The 16,215-nt window shown below is 41.6% G+C and overlaps 1 pseudogene; it reads right to left on the bottom strand.

Moving 5' to 3' along the window:
* Positions 1-12,748: 12,748 nt before the first annotated feature.
* Positions 12,749-13,643, bottom strand: LOC149235297 (B-box zinc finger protein 22 pseudogene; annotated as a pseudogene).
* Positions 13,644-16,215: the final 2,572 nt, after the last annotated feature.

Below are 16,215 nucleotides of genomic sequence, written 5' to 3'. Positions count from 1 at the left end.
TTATTCATGTTACTTTAGATTCTTCGACACATGGGGACATTTCATCTATTTCTTTTGAACCCCATCCAAGTAATGAGATTATTTCTTTTGATTGGAGTAGTCTTACATAACCTTGTCTTCCTTCTTCCACCCATTTCCAAATCATTGTTGAGGCTTATGGTAAGAATGTGTGTTGCACAAATGTATATGAAGGTGCTTCTATCAGTATTTAATCCTCGACTACTTGGCAAAATTTGGGTTCCCCTTAGCTCGTGCCTATTACATGGAATATGTTAGCTTTTAACAGAACCATTAGTGAACCTTTAGGGATCCTTCCTAAGTTACCTATTACCTAGGAAGCTAAGATTGTTTGTATCAATCTTATGGTAGTCTAAGATCCCTTAAATTTCTATGCCATGAAAGTTATCATATCGACACTCTTTTGCGTGATGTACTTCCCTCACAATGGAAACATTATGGCGGTTGATCAACTTTCATACATGATAGAGGGAAATGTTCCCCTAGGGATTTTTGGGTGGAAACCCTAGCAGACTGAAAGTTATCTATTCAAAGAAACATGCATTCACACAGCTATTATGCTATTATAAGCAAATTCTATGATAAGGGTATGTACCTTTGGTCCTACGTTTGAGAAGGCCCTTAGGGTCCAAACCCTTCTTGGAGTTCCCTTCTACTCTTTTGTCCTGCAAAACAACCAATTGAAAGAACACAATAGTACATGGACAAAAACTTATAAAGAAACCATCTTCATGTTATAAAGAAAGGTAGTTAGTTATGAAATCCAAACAACCATTTACATATGAATTCTAAACATGAATATCATTAACATAAAGAAGATTCATTTCGGGAACCAAGACATGTGTTTCTTTTATTATAGACAAATAAAGTACATAAAAAGGAATATTTTCACCTGAGTCACCTTCAGCAAGCTCCAAGCGAAGCTTCCTTCCGGATCCGTTCCATCCTCAAGCCTCTAACAAACTCCTTCCATGACTCTCTCCATGATGTCATAAATGGTGGATGAACATCAACACACAAGGAAACAAAGGTTTCCTGTACAAAATGGGGGAAGTGCAGAAGGCACAAGGGACTTCAGACCTAGTCAAGGGAAAAATCTCAGCATAATAACCTTTCTCTCTTTTCTCTCCTCCTTTAGGCCTTCCCTTTGAGGTCTTTTTATACCACTCCCAAAGTAGTTTTTTAGTTAGGAGTTGGTTGGGAATAGTTGGGCCACGGGCACTAACAGGTGATCAGCAGGTAAAACCCGCGATCTCCGCCCAAAAATAAGGAGTTTTATATTTTTTTAAGTGTTTTAATACATACATGTGGGTTGGCTATACACATACCCGCGTATACACGCGTTTAACTTAGGGCAATGTCGCGTATAAGGGATAAAACACTGTTTTTTTAATTTTAGGAACAGGTCTAGAAGGAGGGGTTGCTCTAGGCCATGAGTACAGCATCACAAACCATAAGAGTGAGATTTGGAGCTATAACAGATGCCCCCTAATATATGAGGTCAGAAGGGGTACATGATGGCCGAAATGTATTATGCAAGTACATGGAAAGGAAGTCTGTCAAAAACTGAGGAGGACTTCACCAGAATTCAGCCTGCCAAGCCACCAAAGGAGATCAGAAAGAAACACTGTTTGAGGCGGGCATACCCATGCTCAGAAAAAGTAAAGCATGTCCGCATATCAAGTACAAGCGGATCCACTAAGTATACAAGTATAAAGGACTAAAAGATACATAATGGATCATCTGATCATGATGAACAAGTACATGTCTGAATATCACATATAAGACTGTCAATGATGCTGAAAGATGCAACGGATCACTGATATCAGAGACTGATCCCAAAAGGTGCCAACTAAACATGATGGAATAGGATGGTACTACACTGCAAACTCAGGTGCCAGCATATAGAATGTCGCTATGACTGACTGCAACATATAAAGTGGAGTGGTATCAACTAGCAGCAATAGGAGCAACTGTCAAGTGAACCAATTAATGCTGATACAACCTGAGGTCTTCACCGACCGTCGTGGTAAATTTCTACACCATGGGAATAAATGATCTGAAGTCGACCATGTGAGAAATCATTTGATTACCGGTCATTGATGTATACCGTTAACAAATGCGAGACTACTCACTGATAATGATAATGAGCGTCAAGGTACCAAGTACAATCTAACAAGTGTGGATATATGAGCAGGAGTTGAACACCTGTAAGAATCTATCGATTAGGAGACAATGATGGTTTCCCACTGTCGATAGCGAAGGATCCGCCACTAATGACTGCAAACCCCAAGGTACTACCAAATGGACTCCAGATCTTTGCCCTAGAGCAATGAGTCGGAGTCGATAGGGAAAGATCCGCTAGAAGGAAGGCATTAAGGCATCCTTCATAAATCTAGCGTGAGTGTAACCCGTAGGCCAATAATGTGGAAGGAATTGGACGAAAAAGATGTAGTAACCCAACCGAAGTACGTTTCCAGCGTACACAAGATGTGGCTAGCGCACGGTAGAAACCCTCTGAACCAACCAATAATGAAAGCTGACACAGAGGCGAGGTATCCACCAATAGGGTCAAATGGAAACCAAGGTACTGCACAAATCCAAATGTGTGATAATGTAAGCTGACGTCGAACATAAGGGAAACCACTCAGTCAAAGACCCATGATACTAATTGATGCTGAGCACAAGGTGACCTATCAATAATGAAAATAGGGCCCGAGTGCAGCTCTAGGCCTGTCCTCAGAGCAAGATGTCGTCGTCGATAAGGACAAGACCCGCCAGCAAGAAGTCAATGGGGACCTTCTCAAACCGACACGAGTAAAGGACCAATATAACTGATGTGATGATAGACATGACACTGACAATCAGGGATGGCCGACTGAAGAATGAGTCAAGAGACACCGCAGAGAGGCCGACTCAGGCTAACTTCCCTTGAACAAAAGCACGACTCAATGTGACTATGTGGTAGCATATGATGACTCTGTATAAGTTCGTCATGCAGGAGGCATGAACGAACCCTCCATATGATTGGAAGAGATAACCAATCGAGGAAGAACTGACTCAATAACAAGGTTATGGCATACCTAAGTCAAACTAAATCCCACCCACACAGAGGAGACTTTGTTTTGAGTGCTTTGTTCAAGGGCGACACGACTGACTCTAGCTGCCAACAATAAATGAAAATAATGTCCTGTTCCTGCTCTTTTTGGAATATTTAATCTTTTTTGTCTTTTTCTATTAAGCTGGAAAAAGAATAGAAGAATGCTATGGTACAGTGGAAAGAACGAGTGTCGGTGAAACAGATGATCTAGTTCCTGGGAAAGGAACGTTCCTATGCTCAATGCAGGGAGGTGGAAACTGGTCAGTGACACTCAAAGGTATGTTCCTTCCATGGGTCAAAGTGTGTCAAGCTACAGAAGTCAAAGGTATGCAAGGTTGATTTTGCAGACGTCATGGTCCAAAGTTGGCGTAAACACGAGTCCAAGTGAAGCCGGCTCTAGGCCAAAAGGTGCAAGTGGTCAACATGCAATACAGTAGTACAACTCAACACAAAGGAGCCTCTAGGGTATAAGGCCAGAACAAAGCGGAGAAGCTAAGAGTAATGAGCCTTCAACGCATAAGTCATGGCGGGACTACAGAGGACTCCCGAGCCTACTCAAATTGGAGCAGCATGGGCAACAAATGTCAGTGAGGTGCTAACTAGGATGCCCATGTAAAGGATGGCTCTACCATCATGTCATGATTTAAAGAATCGGCGAGTGAAGATGGCTTACGAACCATAACATGATGGGATCGACCCTATGGTAGATGTATCGGCAAATGGAGGCTAGTATACATAATGCAACAGAAAAATGATGTCCCTAACCTATATGCCAGTGAGAAAACTCTCGATGATGTATGTACAAACATACATAAAGTACAAAAGAATCCATTGCTTGGCCAAAGCTAAGCAAAGAACTTCCTTAGGTAGAGCCCGTCAGGGGGCTCCGCCAACTTACTCCTAGGGATGTTTATAGGTACGATGATCGAACCAATCAATATACTTCCTTCGGCAAATGAATGTGTTGGAGCCAAAGGGACCGTACAAACATCGCTAGTCGAACTGGAGGACTGAGATTCGACTTCATGCACAGGGGAATGAAAGTGTAGCCGACGATGTAAATCTTCCAAAGGTCGATCTACAGCCGTCATTGCTTCGAATATCGCTTCGTCCGATGGAAAAACAATATCCGAGCAATCCGATGCAGAGGTGGAATCAAGGGTCCAAAAATGAGCCACATCACCATCTATCTCCTTCCCAGAGGAAGAAGTAGAATGGTTATCTGCAGAGTTATCGATAGATTCACATCTAAGCTCTACTGTAGATATAAGAGATTCTATTCCACCCACCTTGTCGTCACCTGATGTGGTCATAGATGAAGCTAAGGTTCCAAGTTTCGAAGAATAAGGAGTTTGAACAAACTCTCTCTGTAAAGGGTCCCTGGAGGATGAAATTGTATCTATCCCAGCTGTAGGAGGGGGAAGATTAAACGTACCCATCAATGAAGAGTACATCCCGACTCCTAGACTCTTAGTAGGCGGACGGGGGTTACCCACTAAAGGAATAGTAGAGTCAGAGCTTGCTTGAGGATCGTTTGGAAAATAGTCCAATTGATCAACCTTAACGATTTTCCCCTCATGAGGAAAAAAAATGACACGAAACAGAGTTGAAACAACGACTTCCATTTCGTATACCTAGTTCCTTCCTAATAGGAGATTATAGTCTAGGTTAGCATCTATGACCTCTACTTTAATATTAACGACCTTTCCTCCAACACATATAGGAAAGGCCGGGATAATCCCGTATGGGTTAGCATCTATGACCTCTACTTTAATATTAACGACCTTTCCTCCAACACATATAGGAAAGGCCGGGATAATCTGGTATGGCCTATGAGAATGACCATCAAATGCTGTCAATAGGGTGGGTGAAGGAACGACCGACGGTGATCCAATGGCCTTCCAGCATGACATAGACATGACACACGTGGAAGCTCCCTCATCTACAACCGTCCGAAAAATATTCGTTTTCTGGTAGGCAGACTTTATCTGGAAAGCCATGTGATGAGGAAGTCTCTTTTTGACATTATTCATATCAAAAGTGAGAGCTAAAGAATTACTTGGATCCACTGCCCCCATTGCCGATAGCAAGGCACTTCGTTGAGTAGGACACGACTGGAGAACCTCTAAAGCAGACATAGCACATGGACTCTGAGCCAGATCCTCGACAATGGAGTAATTCTGGGCTGCCCTAATATTAGGGTTGATAGTCGCGCGTTTTGCAGAACCTTTCGGTACCCGAGGTATAGTCTCGACAGAAGGTCGCTCAATATGAAGTGGGTTGTTAGTTTCGGGAATTGATTTACCCTTGGAAGTTTCACCTTCACCATAATCACGTGACCGTGTGGCCACATTAGCGTGAGAACCCATCATGAAAACATTTGATGACTTGTCCCCTTCCTGGTTGCCCCCTGCGGAGGTTCCAGGGTTTGAACTCGCGCCAACAAGAAGTTGCTGCCCTTGGGGAAACGGGTTAGTTAACACAGCTTGAGAACTAGAAGTCCCTTGCTGTCCTAACAAGCGCTGAGCGTCTTCAATCTTAGGGCAGAGATGAGTTAGATGGTCTCCACTGCACAACTTGCATGGAAACTTGACTTTCTTTCTCGACTCATTTCTACCACCACCAGCGTTGTTACCGGATTTATTTGCATCAGGCTTCCCATCCTGGTTCTTTTTCTTACGTCGTCCTTTCTTTTTCCCATTGGAATTTTGATTTCCTTTGGGGTTATCAGATTGGACGGCATTAATTGAATAAGTTTGGGAAGCGGGGGGGTTAGACGATGTGACTTGGTTGTTAGAAGTAGTTTGCAAGGACAACTGCTGCAATTGATTCAACAAGTTCATGGTAGTTGTTTCTACTGACCCAATGATACCATCCGCATGCGGACTTGGCTTCAACTTAGCTACGTCAACCTTAGACCCAGGAGCATCTGGCAAGTATTTTTGTAGGATCCCAGACTGAGAGTAGATCAATTCTAATTGCCGGGCCCTAAAAATGGTTTGCTCCTCAGAATAGACCCCAGACATGGAGACATCCTTGGAGATCTCGGGTTGTAGAGATTACAAAAGCCACTCGAGATGGTACTCCGGAGGGATTTCGGCTTTAATGAGCCTCTTTCTCCGTCTCCATTCCTGAATATGGTCAAAAATGTGGGTTGCCTTGTCCTGACGAAAGGTGGCCATAAGTTTAGTTCCGGCATCATAGCTGACAGGAAACTGGAAATGATTTAAGAAAATATTGGCTAAGTTAGCGAAAGATGTAAAGTTGCCCCCTGGCAACTCTATATACCATTTGGCCGCATTACCAGTCAAGGTGCGCTGAAAGAGTCTCAACCTAATCGAGTCATCGATAAGGGAGTTAGATGAGCACCACAAATGAAATGTGGTTACATGGTCGCCTGGGTCTTCACCACTCTTCCCTTTGAATTTTGTAATGTCCGAAGGGAGTTTGGTTGGGACCGGAGGCTAGGCCGGATTGTACTTGATTGGGTCATCTGTTAACTTAGTGAGATCTGGCAAGTTCAACGTTGCCAAAAATGGAAGCCTAGGAGGACCTTGGGGATTCCACCCAGACTAGGAAGAACTCCGAAAGTTCTGAAAAGATTGTCCTGGAATTTGGGAGGCACCAGGCTGCCCGAAGTAACCAGTAGAACCGGCTGAACCAAAAGGCAAGCCTTGTGATCCAGCAAAATTCGGAGCTTGACCAACTCCGGCCGTATAGCCTCCATAACCAACAAAGTTTCCTCCTAAAGGATTGTAAGGAGTTGATAACCCCTGATACGGATTCCAAGCCGAAGCAAGGGGTGGAATACTTTGAAACGAACTAACTGTGGAGTATGGCCTATTCCCTTGTTGGCCGATAAATGGATTCCCAGTTCCCACGCTACTAACCCCAGGGTTAGTCCAGCCTTGGAAAGGATTACTGCTTTGTCCTATAGAAGATAAAGGCATGGATCCTACCGTCGAGTTGGAATGTGATATATGACCACTTCCGAAAGGAAAACCCTGGAATGAAGCCGATCCATCCATCATGGATGTAGCGGCACTAAACAGAACCGATGGAATACCCTGTGAGTGTGTGCCAAATGGGAAGAATCCAGTACCAAAAGCATTGGTTTAGGCATTTCCACTCGTGGACGGAATGGAGGTAGACCCAACTAAAGATGTGCTAGAAAAAGATCCAAACAAGGAAGCAGAGGAGATGGAAATGGTTCCTCCCCCTTGCACCGATGTTGGGGTTTGCATAGTCGTAGCACTTGTAGAAGCCATGCTTCCAGTAGTGGTCATCGATGGTAAGCGCGTAGCGTAACCTGGACTTGACGGTCTATGCGTCGAAGTCCCAACGTATTGCAATACGTCTGGATGACTAGATGGTAGGGGAGAATTCGGAGCCGCTAACGACTCTGAGAGTTCTTCTACCTCTATGTTATTATCCACTTGAAAGAGAACTCGAGAAAGGACTGGAGTGTCCCTCTCTTGTTCATAAGTGCCAGGCCTTGCTTGGCCGCTAATGCCCCCAAGAGGAGGATCAATCCCCGATGTGTCAATCGGTGTGGGACGGAACCCACCGGTAGTATTGCCTCTGTGCCTTCTAGGAGAAGGCTCTAAACTTGGTGGTGAAAGACCACGAAGTCTTCGAGACCGTCTAGTAGATCGGTCAGCCACTTTGAATTTTTTGTTATGATCTAACTAAAGACTCAAAAAATTGAAAGCTAGGCCAACTAAGAGCACAAAGCACACACTATAAATTCCCTAAAGATACAACCAGTCAAACAACTTCCAAGTATTTCCGCTCCGGGTGATTAAGACCAGACACCAAAATACGAGAAAGTGAATTAAGGGGCCTTCCGAAGATAGTCTGGGATGATGAGGGCCCAGTCCTATCATTGAAGGTATCAGAGGAAGTTACGCTGACCTCCTACCAACAGCTTGCACCAGTGCAAGCCCCCAAGCTTCGCAAGGGTGCCCTCCAGTAGTACTGTTGAGAGTGATGCAACGTCAACCTCAGGTGCCACGGGATTCCCCTCCGCAGCCACCTGTGTAGATCCCTAGGAGTAGCAACTATGGATACCAACTCGTCGCAGAAGCCAGGCGGAACAGTCGTGAGGTAAGTTCGGACAAGTAGGAGAGGGGGTATCTCTCTTCCCTATCTTCACAGACCCTCGTGCTTAACTCCCAAATCCAGAGCTTTCCTGGTCTTCCTAACGCTATTGGATTTTCTCTCGTTATTCATACTCCTACGTTTGACATTTATATGGCCTTGGAGAGTTAACTCTCCACTCGCCTAATCCAAGGCCCTAAAATCCTAAAATTGTTGGTGTAATTGACTAAAACAAAAAGTTCTAGTGAATTTTAGTTAGCGCTTGATTTTAAATTAGGCTTTTATTTAAGTCACAAGGTAACGGAAGTGAAACTAGTGGTGTTTTTTGACGCAAAAGAAATTAATAAAAACTTAACTACATGCACATGCACTTTTTCGTTTTTCGATGAAGAGCAATTTCTATAGGGTTCAGAGGTACTTCTAATAAAACAAATTTTTCTTTTCTTTTCGTTAATTCACACTTCACACTCACAAAAGCTAACAAAGCTATGTATGCCTAAAAGGGGATGCAAATCTATCCTAATGCAACAACTATATGTGGATGCAAGATTTAAAACTACTCTAAAAACCAAAAAATGAAAGTTGCTTGCTTATCAAACTTTATCTTGCCACTTACAATGTCTAGATGGAATATGAGATGCTACCATTCATTTTGTCTAAACACTAAAAACAAGTTCTAAGACAAACATAAAGCACTTTCACTCACTAAAAGGAAACCAAATGAAAAGCAAGTTCAAGAAAGCAAAACTAAGATTTTCAAAAGATTTTCTTCAAAAGTAACAAGCAAAAAAGTCTTTTCAAAAAATGCTCTCAACAACACTGAAACTTGTGATTGAAGAATAGGCAATTAAACACTTTTGCGAATCGACACCACTCAATGGATGAAAACCCAACAAAAATAAATGTGTTTAAAATCGCTCTTAACAATCAAAAGCAACAATGAAAGCTTTGGCAATGAAAACCAAAAAGATCAAAAAGACAAATTCCAAGAAAGTGTGAATCAACAACTTTCATGAAACAAAGAAGTGGATGGTCACAAAAAGCGATTTTGTCAAGCAAACAAAAAGTCACCAAAATCAAGATTAACACAAAGATTATGATCAATCTCCCCACTCTGATGAATCAAAACAGCCAAGATTCCTAGCAAGGAATCTTGCGTGCTTTAGCAAAAACGATGACGCTTGCAATCAACAAAAAACAAGACCAATACTCCTTATAATCAGAAAGAATTCATAACAAGATGCTCGCTATAAAACAAATAACTGATACTTGAAAATGACTGTTTCAGACTGACTCAAACCAGCAGACAAACCTTCAGAGACTAAAAATATTTATAAATCTTGAAAGTTGCAATATATACGCGACTGTGCTGAAGTACAGATTGCATGTATATGCGACTGTATCTGAGGAAACCTGTGTATACGCGGGTTCACTCAAAGAAACAAGCGTATATACGCCTCTGTATCTAAGAAAAATAGCGTATATGAAAAGCTTCAAGAAAAATTAAAAAAACAAAATGAAGAAACTGACAAAGCTTAAAGTTCAAAAACAGACCAGACAGTAACAGTAAGCGGACAAGGCAGCTGAGCCTTGATTGGCTTGAAAAGCACCCAAACTAGGAACAACAAGAGTGTTGTCCCTAGTGGAGTCACCAATTCTGGTAGAGGGAAATGTTCCCCTAGGGCTTTTTGGGTGGAAACCCTAGCAGACTGAAAGTTATCTATTCAAAGAAACATGCATTCACACAGCCATTATGTTATTATAAGCAAATTCTATGATAAGGGTACGTATCTTTGGTCCTACGTCTGAGAAGGCCCTTAGGGTCCATACCCTTCTTGAAGTTCCCTTCTACTCTTTTGTCCTACAAATCAACCAATTCAAAGAACACAGTAGTACATGGACAAAAACTTATAAAGAAACCATCTTCATGTTATAAGGAAAGGTAGTTAGTTATGAAATCCAAACAACCATTTACATATGAATTCTAAACATGAACATCATTAACATAAAGAAGATTCATTTCGGGAACCAAGACATGTGTTTCTTTTATTATAGACAAATAAAGTACATAAAAAGGAATATTTTTGCCTGAGTCACCTTCAGCATGCTCCAAGCAACGCTTCCTTCTGGATCCGTTCCAGCCTCAAGCCTCTAACAAAATCCTTCCATGACTCTCTCCATGATGTCATAAATGGTGGATGAACATCAACACACAAGGAAACAAAGGTTTCCTGTACAAAATGGGGGAAGTGCAGAAGGCACAAGGGAATTCAGACCTGGTCTAGGGAAAAATCTCAGCATAATAACCTTTCTCTCTCTTCTCTCCTCCTTTAGGCCTTCCCTTTGAGGTCTTTTTATACCACTCCCAAAGTAGTTTTTTAGTTAGGAGTTGGTTGGGAACAGTTGGGCCATGGGCACTAACAGGTGATCAGCAGGTAAAACCCGCGATCTCCGCCCGAAAATAAGGAGTTTTATATTTTTTTTAAGTGTTTTAATACATACACGCGGGTTGGCTATACACATACCCGCGTATACACGCATTTAACTCAGGGCAATGTCACATATAAGGGATAAAACACTGCTTTTTAAATTTTAGGACTAGGTCTGGAAGGAGGGGTTGCCCTAGGCCATGAGTACAGCATCACAAACCATAAGAGTGAGATTTGGAGCTATAACAATACATTGATCTTGCTTCGACTACTAGTCATTTGACACCCTTGAATGTTCCTTATGTGGAAGTGGTACCTACCCTTCCATGGGTTAATTATGTGGCAACATATCCCATGTTTTTAGTTACCAATGCAAGCGATCCTCTCACTGTGTCCTTGAGTTATTTTGACTTAGATCTAGTAGCTGATATGGTAAAAACATCAATGGGGTCATTTGAATATGATTTTCTTATCCCTATTGATCCCCTTGACATGTATTCCTTCCATATAATTGTTCTTCCATCTAATCAAGACCTTTTGGAAGACATGATCAAGGGGTGTCCCTTGTCATGTGTTTCTTCCATAAGGAAGCCATGAACAAAAACTTTGTATAAGATAGTTATTTTACTGTGTCAACCTCGTTAAAAAATGAAACGTATCCTTTTGAGGATAGTTCTTTACTATGTCAACCTCGTTAAATATTAAAACATGTCATTATGAGCATAGTTCCTTTTCTTTTTTCAAGCTTGTTAAAAAATGAAACAAGGTTCCATGAGGATGGTTCTTTTCCTATGTCAACCTCATTAAGAAATGAAATAGGTCTCATGAGGATAGATTTTTTTCTTGTGTCAACCTCATTAAAAAATGAAACAAATCCCCCCCAAGTGAGTCAAGTTTTTCATCTGATCTTGTAAATAAATTTTTGGGGGACATGTGCCTTTCGAGTCATTATGCTAGGGGAATGAAACCACTTTCAAGCGCGATTTTCTCTGTTTCAAGCTTGTGTAAAACTAAAACCACCATCAAGAACAATTTTTCTTTGTTTCAAGCTTGTGTAAAAATGAAACTTAAAACTTATCTTGAGCCTATTTTGGTTATTATTTTCAAGACATTAAACTCATGAAAATTCTGAGCTTCTTTTGCTAGCTTTTCATGCTCATAAAACACATATGAATATGCCAAGTTCTTTTTATCTTTTTGTTGGACACCTAATCCTAAAAGGGTTAGTGTGGAAGCCGAAAAGACTAAGCAGTCCAAGAGACCTTGGGATCTGAAACCCAAGAGTCACATATTGTACTATAAATGTAAATCTGATGTTAATAAAAAAATGTACTCTCCTGATTTATCTTTCACATTGTCTTTGTTGTCCATGTGTGTTTAACATGGTATCAGAGCTGGTTCGTTCAAAACCTTCTCAATACTGTGTAAGCCATTTGTTTTTGTGGCCTGTGTAAACCAATGCTTCTATGTCTTAATGAAGCTTGTGGGTTTGTGATCATTTGCTAGGATAAATTCATATTGCTCATTGAACGGGTCAGAAACGGTTCACAACTCTGAAACGTCCTCTCTACATTCATATGACTGCCGGTTCTGCGATTCTGAGTGTAACGCACATGCACATTCCAGCGATCCGAAAATAGAGGCTTGGGTATTTTTAAAACCTGTCAACTCTGCAGAACCTGCTTGCTATTAATTTCTGTTGATCGTGTCAGTTATAGACATAACATTTTTCGCTGGCCTGTTCCCTTCTGCTACGCTGCTGCTGTAGCTACTCCACCTGCATACAAAACGCTCCTTCGACTGTTACGCTGCTCCTTGAATACTGCTGACCCTATCAGATAGCGCATCGTGTGTAAATATACTGCGTTTTTCCCATACGTTGCTGAAACGCTGGTTTACGATTTCGTATAGAGATTCCTTGAACAACCAATCTATTTGCTCTCTCCTCGGACATTCAGTGCGGAGTTGGGATGTTGAAACTGGCGTTGCAAGGCTGTGAGAATCTGATCAACTCGCCTTACTTCTTTAAAATCAATATTCTCCGCTCTAGCCTTTGTTTCAGGTTTCACACTGTCACTTTCTGTATCATAGCCAATCTTCTCTAGTTTTGAGGCTGCAGCCGTGAAAGATTTTGATATATAATATAGAGCTCGAACCATCCGAGATGCGAAAACACTAGAGAGCTGAGGTGCCTGATCGTCAAGTCCTCTCTTCGCTTGCCTTCCTTTGGTTGAAAAATAGTTTTTCGAGGCCAATAAAGCCCAGATGCGGTTGGTGGAGATGCCATTTCAGGCACCTATGCAAGACAGTTTTCAGAATTATCTTCCTCCGCGCTAAAGGAATTTGCAGGCCATTCTTCTACAAAGTTGGCATTATCTGCCCTGGAAGAACCTGCCTCGCCAAAGCCATAACCATTGTCCAAGTCAGGCAAATTGAGAAATTCATCCATTGTCTAGAGCGGTAGCAAATCTGAAAAATACTCAGAAACAGTACCTCTTCGGGATATGCCTCCTCCTCCTATTCCCTTCTGTACTCCTTGATGCAACGATGCAGGGACTTTCGTTGGACCATTTCTCAAGGTTTGTGGTTTTTCGTTGGTGATATCAGACGACTGTGTAGAAGTTTTTGTGGAAGGAGAAATGGTGTTCGAGGGTCCAAGGCCAACCTTAACCCCTGTCACTAGAAATCTTTGATGGGCAGCTACAAGATTGTTAAGAGAATGTATTGAAACATCGCATTGCTGGCAAAGAAGAGCTCAGTCTTCCAGACAGAAAAAATATCCCGTCTTCTCCTGGCAAATGTCACATTTGGGCGACTGAGAAGAAGGGTTGATGAGGGATACTCTCTGATGTTTGCTAGCTAATTTGTTGGCAGCGTGGACATTATTGTCACAGGCTGAACAGAGAGCAGCCTCATCAGCACAACACAGGAAAGTGGCCTCTGCTTTTTCATAGACATCACACTGGACCTTCATCTTCATCTATTTCTGCACAACACCCTGATATCTGTTTGCTATAGCTAGACCCTGGTTATAAATTCCTATTGTAAGCCTCAATTATCATGTGTGGACTATGGTGAAAGTTGTGGAATTTTGTTGAAGCAATCTTGTTTAAACCTATGTTGAATGAGGCATTGAAGTGTTTGTAAGGGTTGCAAATGTGTTCCTGAATATCTCGTGTGGAAAATGTCCATGCTAAGAACGCTTTTCTAGCTACAGGAGGAACATGACCAGAAATATGTGCTCCACAATCTGAGTTTGAATTGGAATTATTCTCCATGTATGTGAACCGAGAAGAGCAAGAGGCATCCTGTACTGCTGTAGTAGATGAAAGTTCTTTTGGTTTGTTGATCATAAAGATCTTCTTTTTGACTTAGTTGTAAGCTTTTTTTGACATCAAGCTCACCAGTTTTATTTCCAACAATTCTCTTTGCTACCAGTGGTTTTTTAACTGTACTTGCAATAGCTGGAGGTGGAAGACCTACTTCATCTTTAGAAGGAACTGCTTGAGAGACATTGCTGCAGTTTTTGATACTCTATAAAACTTATATTCAAGAGACAGTGTTGATGAGCTAACGAAATTGGGTGTCAGAACTTGGTCTATTGTAGATGCTATTACTTAGATTATATGTCTATATCAAGTGTTGAGATATAAAAGTTTTCAATAAGAACGAATCTGCATTATCTAGTTTGCTTTCTAGTATTCCGGTTTTAGCATCTTCGAATTCTACCTGTTGCTTCTTGTTGCACACTGATCATTTTCTACACACTTATAAGGATATTGTTGTGTACTGTGAGTGGGTATTACTTTTCTGCATTAAGTAGTAGTTTTGATCAGTTTTTAACGCATAAATGGCCAGAATCAGTGAAGTATTAGAGTTCATGAAAACTCTTATACAATCTACTGTTGATGACACATTACAAATCAGCAAAGGATCTCTCTCAGAAATTCAGACATGCTTATATAATGCACAGGAAAAGATCGATTTTTTGCAGCTTGAATCACAGCTACAGCAAGAAGAGCTACATCAAAATAGACACCATTTTGAACCTGTTTTTGTTCAGAACATTGAGACAACCACCCATCAGCAGCATGTTAATAATGGTACAGTTCATTCAAATAAAGCAGCAGTTGTACATGCAGATGCAGAAACTCAGTCTGCACTTCCCAAGCCCATCATCAGACCTTGGGAATAGCTTGTCCACAACAAGCACAGAACTGGTCTTGGATATGACAAGGACTTGTCCTTTCATATTCGAGCCTATGCCAAGCCCATTCAGTTTCAGAGTGCTGGATTCATTCATGACAGTTCACCTGCTCCTCATGATAGTTCAGCTTCAGCTGTTCCAGACTCTGCCCCTCTTCCACAGCAGCAGCAACAACAACAACAGATCATAAAATGCCAACACTGTGACTGAGTTGGCCATTTGAAAGATCACTGTTTTGATCTTCATCCATGTAAGCACTGTCATAAAACTAGCCATTCTTCACACGGATGCTTCAGAAACAAACGTCCTGCAAGAACAAAGATTCATCTTGGATGGATCGCTTCTTGGCAATGGGCATCAACAGCCAAGAAGATATTCCAAACACATGTCAGAACTTGTTCCAGAATATTGAACAGTCTTGCAGTCGAGTTTTCTCCATCATCTCACCTTGTATCTGACAGGGGGGGAAATGATGGTCATCTACAAGCTTCAAAGTCACATCAAGCGACCCTGAGCCTACCACACCAGTTTCGGAGTTGTAGCCAGAGACAAAGATGCCCCTGAGCATGCCTTGAGTTGGCAATCTGGGACACTTCCTCTAGCAGAAGACTTCAGCTTCTTGCTAGTTTTGGAAGAGTTCCAGGAACAAAATTGAGAACACTTCCTCTAGCAGAAGACACCAACTTCTTGCCAACTTTGGAAGAGTTCTAGGAATTGCATTAAGCATGCGAGAGTTGTTGGTCATCCTTAAACCATCACAGGTTGAGACTTCCCTTTTCAGGTTGAAGTTTTACCTTTTATGCGGGGTGAGACCTCCCTTTTATGGTTGAAGGTTTCCCTCTTTAAAACAATAGGATCACTTCCTCTAGCAGAAAACTTCAGTTTCTTGCCAGTTTTGGAAGAGTTCCGGGAACTGCACTAAGCGTTCCAGTGTTGGTGGTCATCCTTAAACCACCGCCCTTTTTTACCAACATTTCATAGAGCACATTCAGCCTAGTGCTGCCATGCATTTTTTGCACATTTTGTATTACAACTCTCTTCTTGGAATCATACATAACCCTTCGGATTAAGGGGGGGAATGTTGGACACCTAATCCTAAATGGGTTAGTGTGGAAGCCGAAAAGACTAAGCAGTCCAAGAGACCTTGGGATCTAAAACCCAAGAGTCACATATTGTACTATAAATGTAAATCTGATGTTAATAAAAAAATGTACTCTCCTGATTTATCTTTCACATTGTCTTTTCTGTCCATGTGTGTTTAACACTTTTCTTGCTCGTTAATTAAAATGAAAGTCAGTAATATGAGTATATTTTTAACACATTTTCGAACTCATTAAAACTTACGAACAAGAGAAACCATG

This window comes from Pinus tabuliformis, chromosome 8 (genome assembly GCF_031772625.1).
Source record: "Pinus tabuliformis cultivar Carrire ecotype Pingquan chromosome 8, CPIR1, whole genome shotgun sequence".
NCBI lineage: Eukaryota > Viridiplantae > Streptophyta > Pinopsida > Pinales > Pinaceae > Pinus > Pinus tabuliformis.
The sequence above is the reverse complement of the archived record's forward strand: the minus strand, read 5'-3'. Positions and strand labels throughout refer to the sequence as shown.